Below are 20,056 nucleotides of genomic sequence, written 5' to 3'. Positions count from 1 at the left end.
AATACATCACATCACCTCTCATATAACTGAAGCAATCTCATATCTTTAATTTACGAACTTACCTGGCACTTACATGTGCGTCCGCAACATCAATTATAATCATATGCAACTACTAATGCATAAATAAAATGGGCAGATACTTTGCATGGCATTTCCAAACGTGAAATCATTTAAATTCATTTTTTGGGAAAAATCAAGTATATAGGTATATACGGAAAACCAAAAGCCCACTCACACTGGTAAGTTGAAGGGTCATAGCCCCCAAGCCTCAATTGGTGGCGTTCGTCCTCTGGATAGGTCTTACCTATATGCGAAATAACTGAATTAACGTTATTTAAAGCGCATATACAAAAATAGGAAATAACTTCTCATACATAGCTCAATTGGAGTATTTGAATATACCATCATGACCTACTCAACCTTAGGAACACCCCTATATTTTTAGAAAATTTTTCGAACCACCCACGAGCAGGCACGTGCCTGGCACACCAAACGAATTCCCTAACGGCATTAGGGAATATTCTGTTAAAAATCAGAATATGCCGTTAAAGTTACCTAACCGCATCAGAATATTCCGTCAAAATTGACGGAATATTCTCCTCCTCCTTCCTTAGATCGTCGGAGCCTGGCGCTGATGCCGCTACTATCGTTGGAAACTGGAAAATCAATCAAACCTTCATATCTTCTTTGATTCTCAACCAAAACTCATGAAACTTGCACCAAAATGAAGCTTAGAGGGAGTAGAACACAACCTTACCAATTTCAAGCCCTAAAATCCACGAAATTTCGCCAGAGAAGCCTCGATATTCCGGCCAAAATTTTAAACTTGCCAAACTCAACTTCCTTATGTCCAAAACACTTCGTTTTTCTTCTCCGAGCTTCGCGAAGACGTCCTAAAGCTTCCTAGCAGCTTAAAATCCTCTAAAAACTTCACATTTATGATTGCATGAATAGTACTCAAAATCTGAGATTCTGAGTTCTCGGGTTTTCGAAGTTTTCACGTCCAAATAATAGTATCAATGGGTTCTTTGGCTCGGAAGGAACTTAAAAATGGTCTCCATAGGTTCGATCTGAGGATGGAAGTGAAGGTTCAAGGTTTGTCCATACAATTGTATGGAAATGGTACAAAATACGAAAGGGAGGAGAGAGAGAGAGTCAACGAGATAGGGTGAGGGTATGTGTGTGTGGTCCAGATTGGTCCCCAACCAAAGACAAATAAACTTAAAAAAAAATCTAATTGGGTCCAATCAGTTAGGAAATGAACTTAATTGATCCAAAACCTTAGCTCAAATCACAAACACAACCAAATGCTCAATGGCATTTTAGACTTTTCACACCACCGAAAAAAATATTTCGGGACAGGCTGTGACAAGATTAGTTTCAAAATTCATGCATCCAAATCATCAAAATCTTAAAAACCAAATAATTTTAAAAAAAAATACTAAAATAAAAAAGGAGACTTTGGATGCGATCCCCAATTATCAATTTTCTTTGGCTGAGACCTTGTTAATTTTTAGTTTTTTATCGAAGTCCCTACCATTAATGTAATAATTTATTTCTATGAAGGTTATTATATTTTTAAACTAAAAATTGAAATTTCTAGATTTTTATTGATGGGATTGTAAATAAAACCTAAAATATGTGGGATTAAAAATATTAAAGGATCAATTATACTCTTCAATATATTAGATATACATATATAAATATGTATACCTTCATTAAAATTAACCAAAATATTATTGTACCAAAATATGTAGCACCACACACAAAAAAAAAAAATATAGTAGGCTTAATAACATTAGTACATTTCTTCGATTAAACTTGATATTAATACATTCTCAAATCAACGAAAAAGAATGTATCCATATAAGTTTAAAAAATGGATTAAAAACTGAACGGATTTTATATGAACCCTTTTTTTTTATTAAAAAAAGTTACATTTTACATATAATAAATTGGTATATTTAAATAGTACATTTAAAATAAATAAAACAATTGTATGAATGCATACATTTAAAAATGAAAATGTTGAAATTTAAAAAAAAATTAATGGTACAAACTTATTCTAATTTTTTAATTTTATTTTGAAAATGTTTTGAACTGAAAATTAATTAGGAGTTTAAAAAAGGTGTGAGTATTAAAACCCTAAATCAGTTAATATTTTTCATTTAAATTTTTTTTGTAACTAACATGTATATTATTAATACATTAATGTTAGAGACTTCGATTAAAATCTGAAAAGTAATAAGGTCTCAGTCAATGAACATTAGTAACTAAGTGCCGAATACCAATTTTTCCATAAAAAAACAAAAAAAAACTTCCAAATCGTTATCATAAAAGAGGGAAAAAAACTCATAAATCTAGTGAACAATACAAAGAAGAAGTGGGGGATAGAGAGGAGTACGAGGAGAGAGAGAACGACAAAGGAGGAGGAGGAGGAGAGAGAAGTACGGAAGAAAAAAGGAGGAGAGAGAGAAATTAAGATGCAGAGATTTATGCCTCATTTGAATGTGCTTTTAAAATGACTGAAAGCGTTTTTGGTGAAAATATTTTTTATACCAATCCTTAGTAAAAATCTAAGTGAATCCTGAAAAAAACACTTTAAGTGCTTCCTGCAAAAAGCCCATATCTAGTGTTTCTTCCAAAAAGCACTTAAAGTGCTTTTGAAACTCAAAATCAATTTAATCAAAAGCACTTTCAGACATTTTAAAGGAACATCCAAACTAGCCCTTATCTTCCAAACAAAGAGGAGTAAAATTGTAAATATAAAGGTAATTTGAAAAACAATTATGACATCACGTGCTATATGGATAAGTTTGTTAAATAATTAAAAAAATTGTCTCTCCCCAAAATATTGTCTTATAATTTGACTCTGTGTAATTTCTCTTTGTTTTAATTAAAATTATTAATCAATTATCTAAATTTACAGATTGACAAAAAAAAACATATTATGTTGTATAACATATATAAAGGCATTTCTCTACATGTACATATGTATTAACCCACCTAATTATACATTCGTTTGCCCAATATTTGAGCTTTAAGTTATAATACGCGATTAATTGACAGTTGAATGTATGACAAAGATGTCTTCTTCACTTTGCGGCTAATATATTGCGAAGGTGTCTTATCTTATCCAATCAAAGACTAGTCTTAGGAGAGAGTTTTCAGTGTGATCGGTATATAGGATGATATATAACGTGTCACTAAACAAATAGTTGGATATGTGTTCTTATCACAACTAAAAATTTCTCTAGTCTTAGTAAATAAACTAGTAGCCAATTTAGTTCTTTCAAGTGTACTTCCGCCTATCGGCTCTATATATATGAACACCAAGCCATGAGGAGCCAACGTATCTAAATCACCAAAACTTACGAGAGCAAGTTATGTCGCTGCGATTAGGGTCTTCTCTGTCATGCGTGCTGCTACTACTAGTTGGCCTTGCATTGACAAGTAGTAAAGCTGCGATTACACCCACTGTTTACGACACTGCTTTCCTCAACAGGAGCAGTTTTCCAGTAGGGTTTATATTTGGCACTGCTTCATCCTCTTATCAGGTCAGTCCTTCAACAGATTTTTCAATATATTCGGAAGAAAACCTACCACACCATATGTCATAGTATAAGGGGAGAGAGAATACATTTTTCAATATACCTCTATTTATATTATGACACGTTGATTATAACTACACTGATGAAAAAAACTCTCCAATCATTCTGCAAAGGCTTAGTAATTAATTACCCTTTTTGAGTTTTGGTGAGTTGATTAGGCTTTTCTTTCAATGTCAGACCAAGCATCATGCATTAATGTTGAAATTAAATATTAATATTGGTTTCTACTCTTGTATGTGTGTTTGTGTTTTTTTTTTTCTCTAGTATGAAGGTGCTGCAAGACAAGATGGTAGAGGACCAAGCATATGGGACACCTACGCCCACAAATATCCAGGTGTGTATGTCTAGTCAAATAATTAGCTAGTTAACATATGCAGATTGAACTTAGAATCATTTCAAAGGAGTATATATTAGTGAATTCATTCTTTTTATTTTTAATTAAACTTTTTTTATGTGTATCTAATATTTTATAGCAGATTCTAGTACATGTAAGGTCTATATACGTACAAGTATGCAACTATATTATAGATTATTAAATTAGCAACTGTATCAGTTTTGTATATATATTAATCCACGTGTCATCGGTATGACGTCTATGTAAGTAACAAAAAGAGCCAATTTACCGTGGCGTCAAACAATTAAAAGTTAACTTTTGCTAGTTAACCTTACTGGTTCCTTCGGTGAGTTTTTAATTGAAAAGTATGAACTGAATATTTACATTTCCTAAACCACGTGAGTACAATTTGCATGTAGTGTGATTTAGAGATATAAAGGAGGGAGAATAGATTCGTATGGATGATTTTCGAACCAATCGAATCATATTGAGAATAAGGTTTCCAGTTTTCAATCCAAAAAATTTCAGTCAAATTTTATTTTCAAATTCAGAATATTCAAAGTTTTCGGATTCGGTGTTCTGCAGTAATTTTGGTCAATACTAATTAGTGTGAAGGTGGGAGACGGTGTACATATACTTGTATATAAGGATTTATGTGGTCATCATTATGCTCTAAATTAAAACTCAAAATCTTCTATGATAATATGCAGAAAAGATCAAAGATGGTAGCAATGGAGATGTTGCTAACGATGAATATCACCGTTATAAGGTAAAAATCACACTAACTTTATTCTCCTAGACAATTTGTAGTTGCAAGGGTCCAATTAATTAATATATTATCTTTCAACTGTCATGCTCTTATTCTGAGGACCCGTGAGAACCAAATGCATATTAATCACAAGATTTTATTTGTTTAGATCTAAAGGCTTAAAATATTTGACAAACTAATAAACCAAAACCAACTTAAAATTTATGAACCATTAGAAAACACATTTTGTTGTGGTCTATTTTATCTGACAGAGGGACTAGGGCCGGCGGCAGAGAGAGAGAGGAGAGAGATGTGTGTTTGTAGAATTGTAGGGGAATGTGTGTGTTGTTATCCCTCCTACATTGTGCCTTTATTTATAGTAGTAAAGGGAGAGAAGATATTCCTTCTTCTCCAAGTAATACAAGTTGTAATAGGAAAGGATAACTAGAATCAAATCTTATCTAGGATTTACACAATCATACTTAAACTAGGAATGTTTACAACACTCCCCCTTGAGTGGGTAAATACTCAAGGTAGATTCAGCATCATGCAGAAGTTGAGGAAGTCGACTCGTCAGCACTGATTCCAAGGAACAACGCTTATTCTCAATAAGGTAGGAACTTGCATAAGTAGTAAGTCTCACTAAAAAACCCTAAGGCTATGGCAAAAACCCAAGTAGGGACAAAATCCATAGTCTAAGGAAAAATGCGTGAGAAATGCAAAGTCAAAAGAAACGTCTACAGGACGTCATCAGGGATATGACCAGCCCAAGGTGGGTGCCTCGTTAAAACCTAGTTAGGTAGCAAAAACCCAGTGGGAAAAATGCTCCTAATCGTAGGGAAAAAGAGTACATTAAGATCAAGCAAGTATCTAGAAGATACTCCCCCTGAGTTTGACATAATTCCAAAGAGAAATAGCAAAGTTACAACTCAGAAAGTTTACGCATACCAATTCCATGAACAAGCTTCTGAAACGTCGCCTTCGGTAGTGATTTGGTGAAGAGGTCGGCCAGATTGTCTTGTGATCGGATTTGCGTGACTTCAATCTTCTGATGCTCTTGTTGTTGATGTGTAAAGAAGAACTTCAGTGCAATATGCTTGGTGTTGTCTCCTTTGATGTAACCCTTCTTGAGCTGTTCGATGCAAGCTGCGTTGTCTTCAAAAATCGTCGTCGGGGCATTAACGGCGGGATGAAGATCACATGAGCTTCGAATATGGCCCACTACTACTCTCAACCAAAAGCATTCCCGAGTTGCTTCATGTAAGGCGAGAATTTCAGCATGGTTAGACGAAGTGGCAACTAAGGTCTGTTTAGTTGACCTCCAAGATATTGCGGTGCCTCCAACGGTAAAGACATAACCCGTTTGAGAACGCGCCTTGTGCGGATCAGATAAGTATCCAGCGTCGGCATAACCAACAAGGCGAGAATCAACCCGATGAGCATAGGGTGCGGCATCACTCGAGGATTCGTAGGGATAGAATAAGCCCAAATCCGTAGTACCCTTAAGGTAACGGAAGATGTCTTTCACGCCAGTCCAATGTCTGCGTGTTGGTGCATTGCTGTATCTTGCCAAAAGATTAACAGCGAAGGAGATGTCGGGTCTAGTGCATTGAGCTAAGTACAATAAAGCGCCTATCGCATTTAGATAAGGAACTTCAGGCTCCAAAATCTCTTCGTCATCCTCCTTCGGACGGAAGGGATCTCGCTTTGCATCTAGCGTACGAATGACCATAGGAGTACTCGAAGGCTTCGCTTTATCCTCATTAAAACGGCGCAACACCTTCTGGGTGTAGTTCGATTGATGTACTAGGATTCCATCCGAACAATGCTCTATCTCGAGACCGAGACAGTATCGAGTCTTACCTAGATCTTTCATCTCAAATTCCGACTTCAGGTGCGAAGCAGTTCTCGCGAGCTCTTCAGGAGTTCCGATGAGATTCATGTCATCGACATATACTGCAACAATCGCAAATCCGGAATGTGACTTCTTAATGAACACACAAGGGCATAGTTCGTTATTCACATATCCCTGACTAGTCAAATACTCACTTAAACGGTTATACCACATTCTTCCGGATTGTTTCAAACCGTATAGTGAACGCCTCAGCCGAATTGAGAGCGTGTTCCGGGGTTTGGAAATATTTGAACCAGTCAATGTAAGTCCTTCGGGAACTTTCATATAAATTTCCGTATCAAGATCCCCATAGAGATACGCGGTTACTACGTCCATCAGCTGCATATCCAGTTTTTCGGAAACTACCAAACTGATAAGGTATCGAAAAGTAATCACATCCATAACGGGTGAGTAAGTTTCATCATAGTCAATCCCGGGGCGTTGTGAGAAACCTTGTGCTACAAGACGAGCTTTGTAACGCACAATTTCGTTCTTCTCATTACGCTTCCGAACGAAAACCCACTTGTAGCCAACGGGCTTCACATGTGGAGGAGTATGAACTACAGGTCCAAACACCTTACGTTTCGCAAGTGAATCAAGTTCGACTTGGATTGCTTGTTTCCAGTTTGACCAATCAGCTCTACGTCGACATTCATCAACGGAACGCGGTTCAATGTCATCGCTCAACATGATCTCAGTAGCTACTGCAAATGCTAATGCATCGTCGACAATCATCTCATTTCTACGCCACACATCATCTAAGCTAGCATAATAGACCGAAATCTCACGATTCTCGGGAGGAGGATTCGTCTCTTCAAGGACGCTTCCATAATCTAGAATTTCCTCATGAGTTGGGTAAAATGAGTAAGCGATAGTCGGATTCACGGTAGGCTCTTCAGGACCTTGTGCCGTGGTTTTCCTCTTCCGGGGGTGTGAATCCTTTGAACCAAGGGGTCTGCCACGCTTTTGTGTAGGGGCAGATGATTGGCTAGCCGCTAATGTACGTGGATCACCAGAATTGGCGTCCCGGGCTTCCAGGAGGGTAGTCCGTCGTACATTTGGTACATCCATCTTTGCAGGCGTATTCGCAGCTGGAATATGTGATCTTGTCACGCGCGCTAGATCGGTGAACGCATCTGGCATGCTCTGAGCTATGCTCTGGAGATCTAATATGCGCTGCACTTCAGCTTCAGACTGAACGGTGCGGGGATCTAAATGAGACAAAGTGGGAGTCGTCCACGATAATTCGCGTCGTTCATTAGGAACGTTGACGTTCTTATCTCCCCCTAACGACGGGAAGACTGTCTCATAGAAGTGACAATCCGCGAAACGAGCGGTAAACAGATCGCCTGTCAAAGGTTCTAAGTAACGAATAATCGAAGGAGAATCAAATCCGACATAGATTCCCATCCTTCACTGAGGCCCCATTTTTGTACGTAAGGGCGGCGAGATCGGCACATAGACCGCACAACCAAAAACGCGCAGATGCGATATGTCGGGTTCGCATCCGGTGACCAACTGAAGGGCACTAAATGGTTATGTCGCAACAGGCCTCAGGCGGACCAACTTTGCTGCGTGCAATATTGCATGGCCCCAAGCAGCGATCGGGAGCTTGGTACGTATGACCAACGATCGAGCAATCATTTGTAAACGCTTAATGAAAGCCTCTGCCAGGCCGTTCTGGGTGTGAACATGGGGTACAGGATGTTCAACTTCAACCCCAACCGACATGCAATAGTCATCAAAAGTTTTAGATGTGAATTCTCCAGCATTATCCAATCGAATAGATTTGATCGGATAATCAGGGTGGTGAGCCCTGAGCTTGATAACCTGAGCCAACAGTTTGGAGAATGCAGCGTTCCTTGTGGACAACAAGCACACGTGTGACCAACGTGTAGAAGCGTCAACCAAAACCATAAAATATCTAAATGGTCCGCAGGGAGGTTGAATCGGTCCACAAATGTCCCCCTGAATCCGTTGTAGAAAAATGGGAGGATTCGAACGAATCTTGTCATAAGAAGGCTTAGTAATAAGCTTTCCCATAGAACATGTTTGACATGCAATTTCATGGATCGAACCTAAGCTTCGGGTTAGTGGATGCTCGTGTGAAGTTTTGAGGATACGGCGCATCGCTATTCGTCCAGGATGTCCCAAACGATCATGCCAAAGTGTAATTTCGTGCGCGGTCCCTGTGGTAGGGCCGGCCACATAGTGGCATTCTATGGGGCGTATGGTCGTAGTATACAGACCACTCGGGTTACGCTCCATCTTCTCTAGAATACGCTTCTGGCCATATTCGTAGGAAGTTACGCACAGAAATTCAACTCCGTTTTCTACGTGGGTTTCAGCGTGGTAATTGTTATCTCTAATGTCCTTGAAACTTAGTAACGTTCTTCCGGAACGTGGAGAATAGAGTGCCTCAGCAATGGTCAAGATTGTACCATTGGACAACATTATACGTGCCTTACCGTATCCTTCGATCAGGTTGGATGGGCCTGAGAGGGTTGTCAGAGGTGCATTCTTAGGTACGAAGTTAGTGAAATAGATGCGTTCACGCAAAACAGTATGCGTGGTTGCACTATCTGCCAGACAACTAACTTTCCCACTAGTCATACCTAGAATGAAAAATTAATTTGAATCGGTCACATGCATAAAAGTTTATAAAAACAAGTATCAATTCAAAATAATTTCATTTATTCAAGGATTAAAAACTTAATATCCAAAATAAATCGCCAACTAATAATCCAAAACATAAAGGAAAATTGTTCAAAATCAACCAAAAAACAAGGTGGGGTTCGGCCACAAGGTGGAATTCGGCCCCAATTGTCTTATTTTAACTGAAAAATAAGTCTATGTCTAAGATTCTAATCTTCCATAGGAGTGGTATCCTCCTGAAAATCAGAAACCTCCATCTTTGTAGTCTCCGGTTCGTCCACTTGCAGGAAGTTTGATTCAAACTTCGTACGACGAGAATGATATGCATCCACAACCTTCTTGGGAGCACGGCAAATACGGGACCAATGGTCCTTGGAACCACAACGATAGCACATATCGTCATTCATTGTGGCAGGTGCTTTGCCCTTATTCTTGAAGTTCGGGGCCTTGGGAGCGAGGTTTGGGCGCTTCTGGGCTTTGTTTCCTCCCTTGGATGGGCCTTGGCTCTGTTGACCTTGGTGGGATGGCTTCTGGCCGCCCTTACCACGCCTCTTTTGGCGTTTTGGGTGCTGATTAGTGCTATAATGTGCTTCAGGCACAGCAGTAGCCCCAGTAGGTCGAGCTTGATGATTCTTCATCAACAGCTGGTTCTGCTTTTCAGCAAGAAGTAAAACAGAGATCAAATCCGAGAACTTAGTGAACTTCTGAGCTCTATATTGTTGCTGCAGGACAATATTAGAAGCAGAGAAGGTCGAGTAGGTCTTCTCAAGGAGATCCTCTTCAGTCAAAGTTTCATTGCAAAACTTGAGAAGTGATCGGATTCGACAAACTTCAGAATTATATTCATTCACAGACTTAAAGTCTTGGAAGCGCAAGTGCTGCCAGTCGTGTCTTGCTTCAGGCAAGAATATGTCCTTTTGGTGATCGAAACGATCAGCCAAAGCGACCCATAATGCACGTGGATCCTCCTCAGCAAGGTACTCAGTTTGTAGGGCGTCATGGATATGTCTTCGGATGAAGATCATAGCAGTGGCTTTTTCAGCCTCGCCAACAGGTTTATCTGTTGCTTCTTCAATAGCAGGACGCAAGTTCTTTGCAGTGAGGTGGAGCTTCACATCTTGAACCCACTTGAGGTAGTTCCTTCCAGAAACCTCTAAAGCGGTGAAGTCGAGTTTGTTCAAGTTCGACATGTTCCTATCACAAAATAGATGGACAAGATGTGGTTAGTGTAATGGAGAAAAATCAATCCATTCACATAGGAGTAGAACATACAGGTTCTAATAGACATGTATTGGTTTAATTTTGCATGAAAAACTTCGGGTTTTCATGGGTGATATGTTTAAGTGAAAACTTCGGGTTTTCTAACAAGGCATGTGTATAAGAAACTTCGGGTTTCAAAGTAATTATGAACTTCAGGTTCATATATTCCTGCAGGCAAACACAAATATATATGCAAACAAATATGCAAAGAATATATGCAGAAATATTGTATAATGATAAGTGAATTAATTTATTTTTGGTCTTCGGGGCCAAATTAAAGTGTGGGTGAAAATATAAAAACCCATATTTAAAAAAAATATTAAATAATAAAATCTCGGGGCCTAAAAGTATAAGCCAAGAACCCTCGGGTGGGATTACAGACCCACGGGGTGAGAAGAGGGGAATGGGCTGTTGTGTGCAACCCTTAATTTTTTTTTTTTTTTTTTTTTATGCGGGCCGCTCCAAGCGAGCCCAGAAACTTTTTTTTTTTTTTTTTTATTAGATGCATATATAATTCAATGAATCACATATTTACTTTGATGCATATGCAAATAATAGTTTCAATGCATGTACATATGTAGGATTCAATTCATGACAAATATCAAATTCACATAATTGTAGCAATTTTGATGATGAAGCATACACAATTTATGTAGAATCTAAAATACGTTAAACGTAAAGTTGGGTCATGCATCATGGTGAATGTTCATGCTATCAGGGCTTGCAAAATATCGAGTTAAAAACCGTTGTTTGGAAAGAACCTGATTGCGTGATGATATGGATGAACTGGTTTGATGCAGAAAAAAAATCTCCAACGTCAGATTCCTAAGCGCAGCGGTAGGAGCGTGCTGATAACGTGTTGTGGTCTATTTTATCTGACAGAGGGACTAGGGCCGGCGGCAGAGAGAGAGAGGAGAGAGATGTGTGTTTGTAGAATTGTAGGGGAATGTGTGTGTTGTTATCCCTCCTACATTGTGCCTTTATTTATAGTAGTAAAGGGAGAGAAGATATTCCTTCTTCTCCAAGTAATACAAGTTGTAATAGGAAAGGATAACTAGAATCAAATCTTATCTAGGATTTACACAATCATACTTAAACTAGGAATGTTTACAACACACTTCTTATTTTTATTTATTAAGTTGTGAAATATTTTAAGCTTTGACTCTAAACTAATATAATATTGTGGCTAATATGCATTTAGTCCTCACATGTCCTCAAAATAAAGACCTTAGGAGAGTAAGACTTTATATTTCAATAACATCATAGGTTAGACAAAATTATGGGGCCTTAACAAACACAAGACATAGGTAATAAAATGATTTGTGTTATATACAGGAAGATGTGGGAATTATGAAGAATATGGGGTTGGATGCTTATAGATTCTCTATCTCATGGTCCAGATTGTTACCAAGTAAGTTTGTATTTCACATCCACTGTACAATATAATTAACCAAAAATACATACATATATAATGTAACGTTTATTTGCTCTTATCATAGATGGAAAGCTCAGTGGGGGCATTAACAAGGAAGGAATCAAATACTACAACAATCTCATCAATGAACTTCTACGCGATGGTGATACATTTGCATAATCTCATTTATTTTCCGAACTTTTTTTTATTTAAAAAAAAACAATATTTCATTTATTGAATATAGGAAGTTATTACAGAACATATTCATAAACAATTTTGCACTTATTTTCTGCTTTTACATGTCACACTTGGGTATAAAGCCATTTGTGACACTTTTCCATTGGGATCTTCCTCAAGCTTTAGAAAACGAATATGGCGGTTTCTTAAGCCCTAATATTGTGTGAGTGAACGACTTTTAACCTCCACAAATGATCTCTGTATTTAATTAAATGAAAAACTAATATGAGTCGTATGGACTTCAAAATCAGCATACCATTAATTTCAATTTTCCAAATCGCAGCAAACATTTTCAAGACTATGCAGAACTTTGCTACGATGAATTTGGTGACCAAGTAAAACATTGGATCACGTTGAATGAGCCATGGACCTATAGTAAATGGGGTTATGCTGATGGATCTTTCGCACCAGGACGATGTTCTGCTTCGCAGCAGCTAAATTGCACCGACGGAAATTCGGCTACTGAACCATACTTGGTGGCACACCACCAACTCCTTGCTCATGCAGCTGCTGTAAAAGTATACAAGGATAAATATCAGGTATTATTTTTTTGTCAGAATATTCGGTTGTAGTTGAAAATTTTGATATGATTCACTAATACTACGTGATAATAGAAGATCAAGTAATTTAGTGAGATGGACAAATATTGTACCTTTTTGTCGCTCAATCAAATCTGCATGAACATGTACAGGCATCTCAAAAAGGCATGATATCAATAACATTGGTGTCACATTGGTTTGTTCCGGTTTCTGAGGCAAAGAACCATAAAAACGCTGCATTAAGGTCATTGGATTTTATGTTTGGATGGTAAGTATATCGATTAACTCAATTAAATGTTCATTTTTATTGGAAGTAGGGTTCAATGTTGGAAGAATATTGGAAGAATAATGCAAGAAGGGTCTGTAGGGTTCAAAGGGTCCGTAGGGTTCAATGATAATGCATCCATTTGTTTAAGTTCTTTGATAGATAACAGCTCATCCTAGTGCTATGTTAGCTGGTTGTTATTCCTCCAGCTTTGTAAAGCTAATTAATAGTTTAAGTTAGAGAGAGTGGAAGGCACAATGATGCTTTGTTTAGCTGTCAGGAAGGTCATAATGATGCTGCGATTGCTGCCATTATTCTCTTCCTTTCCGCTCCACCCTCCTGCTTGTTTTTCTTTTCATATATATGCTGTCCTTGTAGCTGGTTCTTCCTTATGAAAATTACATCATAAATTCATCATGGTATCAGAGCGGGCATCATCCTGAGCCAGTTCTGTATATTGAAACTGCTGTGTTTATTTTTTTTTCAAAAACAATGGCAGATGGAAGTATCATTGCTTCTCCATCTGTAAGCGCTTCTGAAATGGATATCAATCCAAACCAACGACTCAGTTCAGTATTATTGAATGAGTTTAATTATTTGCCATGGGCAAGGGCTGTTAGTCTTGCTCTCGGTGGAAGATCCAAACTTGGTTTCATCAATGGCAGCCAACCTGCACCAAATGCTTCTTCTCCAGAATATGGAGGGTGGCTATGTAAAGATCAACTGGTCATGTCATGGTTGTTAAATTCTATGGAAAGGAATATTGCTGAAATCTTCAGCTATTCCGAGTCATCTCTCATCCTTTGGACCACCGTGAAGGAGATGTATGGCAATCAAAACAATGCAGCTCGCATCTTTCAACTCAAGAAGGATATCTCCAACATACAGCAAGAAGGTAAAAGCTTTGTCCAACATCTTGGTTCTTTGAGAAGCATGTGGAATGAGTTAGATGTGTACAGACCTCACACAACTGATCTCTCTGTGCTCCTTAAAAGAACTGAAGAAGATAAAATTTTTCAATTATTGTCTAGCTTGAGCTCAGAATATGAGGATTTGAGAAGTCACATTCTCATGAACTCGGAGCTACCATCCTTCACTAGTATCTGTGCAACTATCCAACGTGAGGAAGTAAGGAGAAAAGTCATGAACAATGGTATAAAAACCAACGTGACAGAAGCTAGGGCTTACCTGACAAATGAAAAAAGATATAAAGGGAAAAATCCTCATTTAAAGTGCCTACATTGTGACAACATCGGGCATGTGAGAGACAAGTGCTGGATCCTACATCCAGAACTCAAACCTGACTTCATGAAGGATAAATCCGCACCAAAGACAAGTCGAGCACACCCTCGTGCCAACACTGCAACATCTTCATCTATCAACAATGTTGATACCTATCAACAGTTCACTGCAAATCCTGCCACCCTTTTAAATGAGTTCGCAGCGTATCTTCAACAAAAGAAAGGAAAAGAGGATGGATCGGTTGATCATAAAGATGGAAGTACTACTGCATTGATGGGCAAATTTGCAGGTTTTTTAGCTGATGCCGATTATGTACCTCAGACAGACTTGAAAGGTATCGTAACTGCTTTCCAAACTGCTCTTAAAATAAATGAGTTACATGATTTTTGGGTTGTAGATTCTGGTGCCACAGACCATATGACTAATCAATTGTCAAAGTTACATAGATTTGAGAAACTACATAATCATTCACATGTATCTGTTGCTAATGGTGAAGGTGCTAGGATTGTAGGAAAGGGAAAAATCCACCTGATATCTGATCAAATAGAGTCTATGGCCCTATATGTCCCATCATTTCCATTTCAACTTCTCTCAGTGGGAAGAATCACAAATTCCTTAAATTGTTTGGCCATTTTTTCACCAAAAACTGTCATTTTTCAGGATTGTATAACCAAGAGGACGATTGGTGAGGGGTTTTACCTTGATGGTCTCTATTACATATCAAAAAGCTCTTCCTGTGGATTTCATGCCAAGTCAAAGTCCATCCATACCTCCATTCAAGCTTTCTCTTTGTGGCACCAACGTCTAGCTCATCCATCTCAACCTATCTTATCCACCTTATTTCCTGACTTAGGCAAAGAATCAACCCACTGTGAAACTTGCCATTTGTCAAAGGCAACAAGACTACCTCTAGGGTCTTCGATGTCTAGAGTTTCTCACTTTTTTGAGCTTGTACACTCTGATATATGGGGACCAACAAGTGAATCTTTTGATGGTTATAAATATTTCATAACTTTTGTTGATGATTATTCAAGAGCCACCTGGTTATATTTGTTAAAATCAAAAAGTGAGGTGATGGAAGTGTTTAAGGACTTTCACAATCTTGTCAAAAATCATTTTTCTTCTCAAATCAAAACCCTAAGGTCTGATAATGGCACAGAATACATGTCCCAAGTCATGACTCAATATTTGAGCAACAATGGCATCATACATCAAACTAGCTGTGTTGGCACACCCCAACAAAATGGTGTTGCCGAGAGAAAAAACCGAGATCTCCTTGAAAAAACTAGGGCATTGATGTTACAAATGAATGTACCAAAACGTTTTTGGTCTCAAAGCGTCATGACAGCAGCTTACCTGATCAACAGGTTACCTAGTAGGGTTTTGGGGTTCAAATCCCCAATGGAGATAATCAAGAACAGAAAGGTGGACTTATCTCACCTTAAAGTCTTTGGATGCATCTGTTTTGTTCATGTTCAGTCATTACATCGAGACAAACTTGATCCTAGGGCAACTAAATGCATTTTCCTTGGCTACTCGTCCACACAAAAAGGGTATAAGTGTTATAATCCACAACTTAAGAGATTAATTGTTTCAAGGGATGTTCAATTTCATGAAACTAACTCTTATTACAGTAAGTCTCTGGATAGTACAAGTCAGGGGGAGATTATCTTGGACAGTTTTCCACTGCCAAGGACTGAGATATTCAACAATGCGGGTGATCAACCTCACACAATGGATCTTGTGGCTCCAAATCAACCGAATTCATATGACGACAGCAACATGCCTGTAGAAGATGAAACTCTACGTGGTATTGATCCTGAAGAACCTTCAGAAGAGTCTCCTCCTACCATACCTCGACGAAATCCAACTCGTGAGAGACACCCACCAGCAAGACTGCAAGACTTTGTTACGTACAAGCTCAAGCACCCCTTATCCAACTACTGTTCTTACCAAAGGTTGTCTCCTAATTACACTGCCTATTTGAGTAATATATCTGCGCATGAAGAGCCTCAATCATTTCAAGAAGCCAACCAATCCCAAGTGTGGCAGCAAGCAATGCAGGATGAACTGCATGCACTCGATCAACATAAAACCTGGAGCATTGTGCCACTGCCCAAAGGAAAGAAGATAGTAGGCTGCAGATGGATATACAAGATTAAATTCAACTCGGATGGGTCTATTGAAAGACACAAGGCACGATTAGTGGCCCGTGGCTTCACTCAAACATTTGATGTGGATTACAAGGAAACCTTTGCTCCCGTTGCTAAGATGAACACAGTGCGTGTACTCTTGTCTGTGGCTGTCAACAAAGGATGGCCTATGTATCAAATGGATGTAAAAAACGCCTTCTTACATGGTGAGCTTGAAGAAGACGTCTACATGAGATTACCACCGGGTCACTCTCAAAGTCATAAACAGGATGTTGTGTGTAAACTACACAAATCAATTTATGGTCTTAAACAATCACCGAGAGCCTGGTATGCTAAGCTCAGTTCTGTTCTTATCAGTGTTGGTTTTGGAAGAAGCAATGCGGACTCCTCTTTATTTGTACGTTCAGGCACCGCTGGTACATTAGTTGTTCTTGTGTATGTTGATGACTTGATCATCACCGGAGATAACCCTGAAGAAATCAAAGAACTCAAGCACTTCCTTCAGCAGCGCTTTGCAATAAAAGATCTTGGTGTTCTGAGATACTTCCTTGGCATCGAAATGGCTACCTCTCACAAGGGCTTCTTCCTTAACCAGCGCAAATATGTTCTGGATCTCCTTAAGGAATCAAATATGAGTGATGCTAAACCGGTTCCTACACCTCTCGACATTAAACTTAAGGTCAGCTTAGAGGGTCAATCTCTTCCAAACATAAGTTATTATCAGCGGTTGGTTGGTAAGTTGATATACCTAACCATCACAAGGCCCGACATTACCTATGCTGTCAGTATTGTTAGCCAATTTATGCACTCTCCCACGATGGAGCACTTTAACCTAGTCAAAAGGATACTTCGGTATCTAAAAGGTTCTGTGGGACGTGGTATAATCATGAAGAAAAATGCAAACACTCAGATTACAGGTTATTGTGATGCAGATTGGGCTGGCAATTCCATTGATCGTAAGTCTACAACGGGATTTTGCACGTTTGTGGGAGGCAACCTTGTCTCATGGAAAAGCAAAAAACAAACTGTTGTTGCAAGATCCAGTGCTGAGGCAGAATATCGGGCAATGGCATCTACCGCGTGTGAACTAATCTGGCTCAAAGGTTTACTGTGTGACTTAGGTGTTTTCAATCATCAATCCATGTCCCTTTTCTGTGACAATCAGGCTGCAATGCACATTGCTTCCAACCCAGTTTTTCACGAGAGAACCAAGCACATTGAAGTCGATTGTCACTATGTTCGTACACAAGTTCAATCTCAGGTTATCCAAACGCATTTTGTAAGGAGCTCGGATCAACTTGCGGACCTATTCACAAAATCATTGGCCTCTCATCAGTTTCAACTTCTTCTTGGCAAGCTTGGATCCATCAATCTTCTGGATCCAGCTTGAGGGGGAGTATTGGAAGTAGGGTTCAATGTTGGAAGAATATTGGAAGAATAATGCAAGAAGGGTCTGTAGGGTTCAAAGGGTCCGTAGGGTTCAATGATAATGCATCCATTTGTTTAAGTTCTTTGATAGATAACAGCTCATCCTAGTGCTATGTTAGCTGGTTGTTATTCCTCCAGCTTTGTAAAGCTAATTAATAGTTTAAGTTAGAGAGAGTGGAAGGCACAATGATGCTTTGTTTAGCTGTCAGGAAGGTCATAATGATGCTGCGATTGCTGCCATTATTCTCTTCCTTTCCGCTCCACCCTCCTGCTTGTTTTTCTTTTCATATATATGCTGTCCTTGTAGCTGGTTCTTCCTTATGAAAATTACATCATAAATTCATCAATTTTCGAATGTAATATTCATTGGACAACAAGTTCATGCTTGCAATTTCCATATTTCTGCAGGTTTATGGAACCACTGACGAGTGGCGACTATCCACACAGCATGCGATCTCTTGTTGGAGACCGATTACCAAAGTTTACGAAAGAACAATCCAAGTTGCTAAAGGGGTCATTTGACTTTCTTGGATTAAATTACTATACTGCTTACTATGCAAGTTATGCACCTCCAAACAATTCTGTAAATGCAAGCTATTTAACAGATGCTCGCTCTAATGAATCACGTGAGTACAAATTAAAAAACTTTCTAGCAATTTAAGTTAATTGGAATAATTACACTCTAATAATTAACCCTGTATATTCTGGCAGCTGAGAAGAATGGAGTCCCCATAGGTCCGAAGGTAACGTCAGATTGTTAGCTTGAACTATTTGTGATTAAAGCATCAAGTTTTATCGTACTGAGCTTAATTATCATCAAATGAGTTGCAGGCTGCTTCAGACTGGCTATATGTTTATCCAAAAGGAATTCGAGACATTTTACTCTACACGAAGGAAAAGTATCATGATCCACTCATTTACATTACTGAGAATGGTAACAACTTTTTTAAGCCTAATCGATTGCATAACCAATGTTTCGAATGTATATGGTGAAATACAATGTTCTACAAAACCTATATTTTGAAACTACGTACATATTGTAGGTGTTGATGAGTTCAATGATCCCAGCGAGTTTATTACTACTATCACCACATATATTACCTTCAAAGAGCAATCAAGTAAGTTCTTAATAGCTAACTAATATTAAGGTTAATTATACATTAATTCGGATTAAAATAAAAAAATTATTATAATGACAATTTGACATCTTCGATGCATTTTAACTCTTGCTTCCATTTTGTGTAGGGATGGTGTCAATGTGAAGGGATACTTTGCATGGTCATTGTTAGATAATTTTGAATGGAATTCGGGATATACTGTTCGGTTTGGTATCAATTATGTGGATTACAACGACAACCAAAAGAGGTACCCCAAACTCTCAGCACACTGGTTCAAGAGTTTCCTCAAGTACTGAAGAATCCGATCATTGTTATCGTCCATTACATAGATATTCAAAGATGATCATTTCTGTACTTCCATATTAGTATTTCCTTCATTATTATGAAGTTATTTATGTATGAAACAAAAATAATGAACTTGAGCAATAAATTAGATTAATACTATTTTAAGACATTTAGTTATGTGGATTTCCCATAATTGTGGTTTGTCTAGTACGTTTTCGTCTACAATTTACTTAGAACTTGGATGATTGGATCCAGTTAATCCTTGACCCGTGAAGATCTTCCTCATGTGATCCTGTCAATCATTTGTGATGTGAACTTTAGCATATATGAAGGTGCTGCATATGAAGGTTGTAGAAGTACATGCATACATACATACATATATAAATACACACACACACACACACATATGTATATGGAGTATACGTATACACAGAGTTAACCTTATATCTTCTCTTCTTTATATTTTATTTTATAGAGTTGTTTAAATTATTGGACAGTTCTAGCATCTTGCATACAAGTTCAGTGAAGAAATCAGAGAAGATTAAGGATGACATTGATGGATATATGGAAGTATTGAGGGAAGATTAGCTATGATTAGTTAAGTTTCCACCAGCTAGTCTCCTCCCGTTTGCTTCACTAATTAGCTCCAATATCAATCATCTACTCCGTCTGCGTTTCTCTCCCGATTTTTCTTTTTCGGGGGTCTCGTTTATGTTGTTGTCACTGTGTTTCTATTCCCTCTTCCCTGCACTCTTCCAAATCCGTTCGAGGGTCATTTGGTTTTCACTGGCAAGTTGGGTCGAAGAAGAAGAGGGGTTGGACTTTTTAAAATTATGCATATGCTCTGCAGGATATGAGAACATTCAAGTTGGA

General features: G+C 38.3%; 1 pseudogene across 1 annotated transcript; it reads left to right on the top strand.

Moving 5' to 3' along the window:
- Positions 1–3,349: 3,349 nt before the first annotated feature.
- Positions 3,350–19,342, top strand: LOC103426767 (beta-glucosidase 12-like; annotated as a pseudogene). Its single transcript, XR_011571487.1, has 13 exons — positions 3,350–3,557; positions 3,876–3,945; positions 4,656–4,714; positions 11,838–11,913; positions 12,002–12,081; positions 12,231–12,316; positions 12,437–12,692; positions 12,845–12,960; positions 18,189–18,406; positions 18,492–18,523; positions 18,612–18,714; positions 18,824–18,898; positions 19,026–19,342. The product of XR_011571487.1 is annotated as a beta-glucosidase 12-like (transcript).
- The last annotated feature ends 714 nt before the right edge of the window (positions 19,343–20,056 follow it).

The sequence above is a fragment of the Malus domestica genome, chromosome 09 (assembly GCF_042453785.1).
Source record: "Malus domestica chromosome 09, GDT2T_hap1".
Taxonomy (NCBI): Eukaryota; Viridiplantae; Streptophyta; class Magnoliopsida; order Rosales; family Rosaceae; genus Malus; species Malus domestica.
Note: the sequence above shows the minus strand (reverse complement) of the source record. Positions and strands in the feature narration are given on the sequence as shown.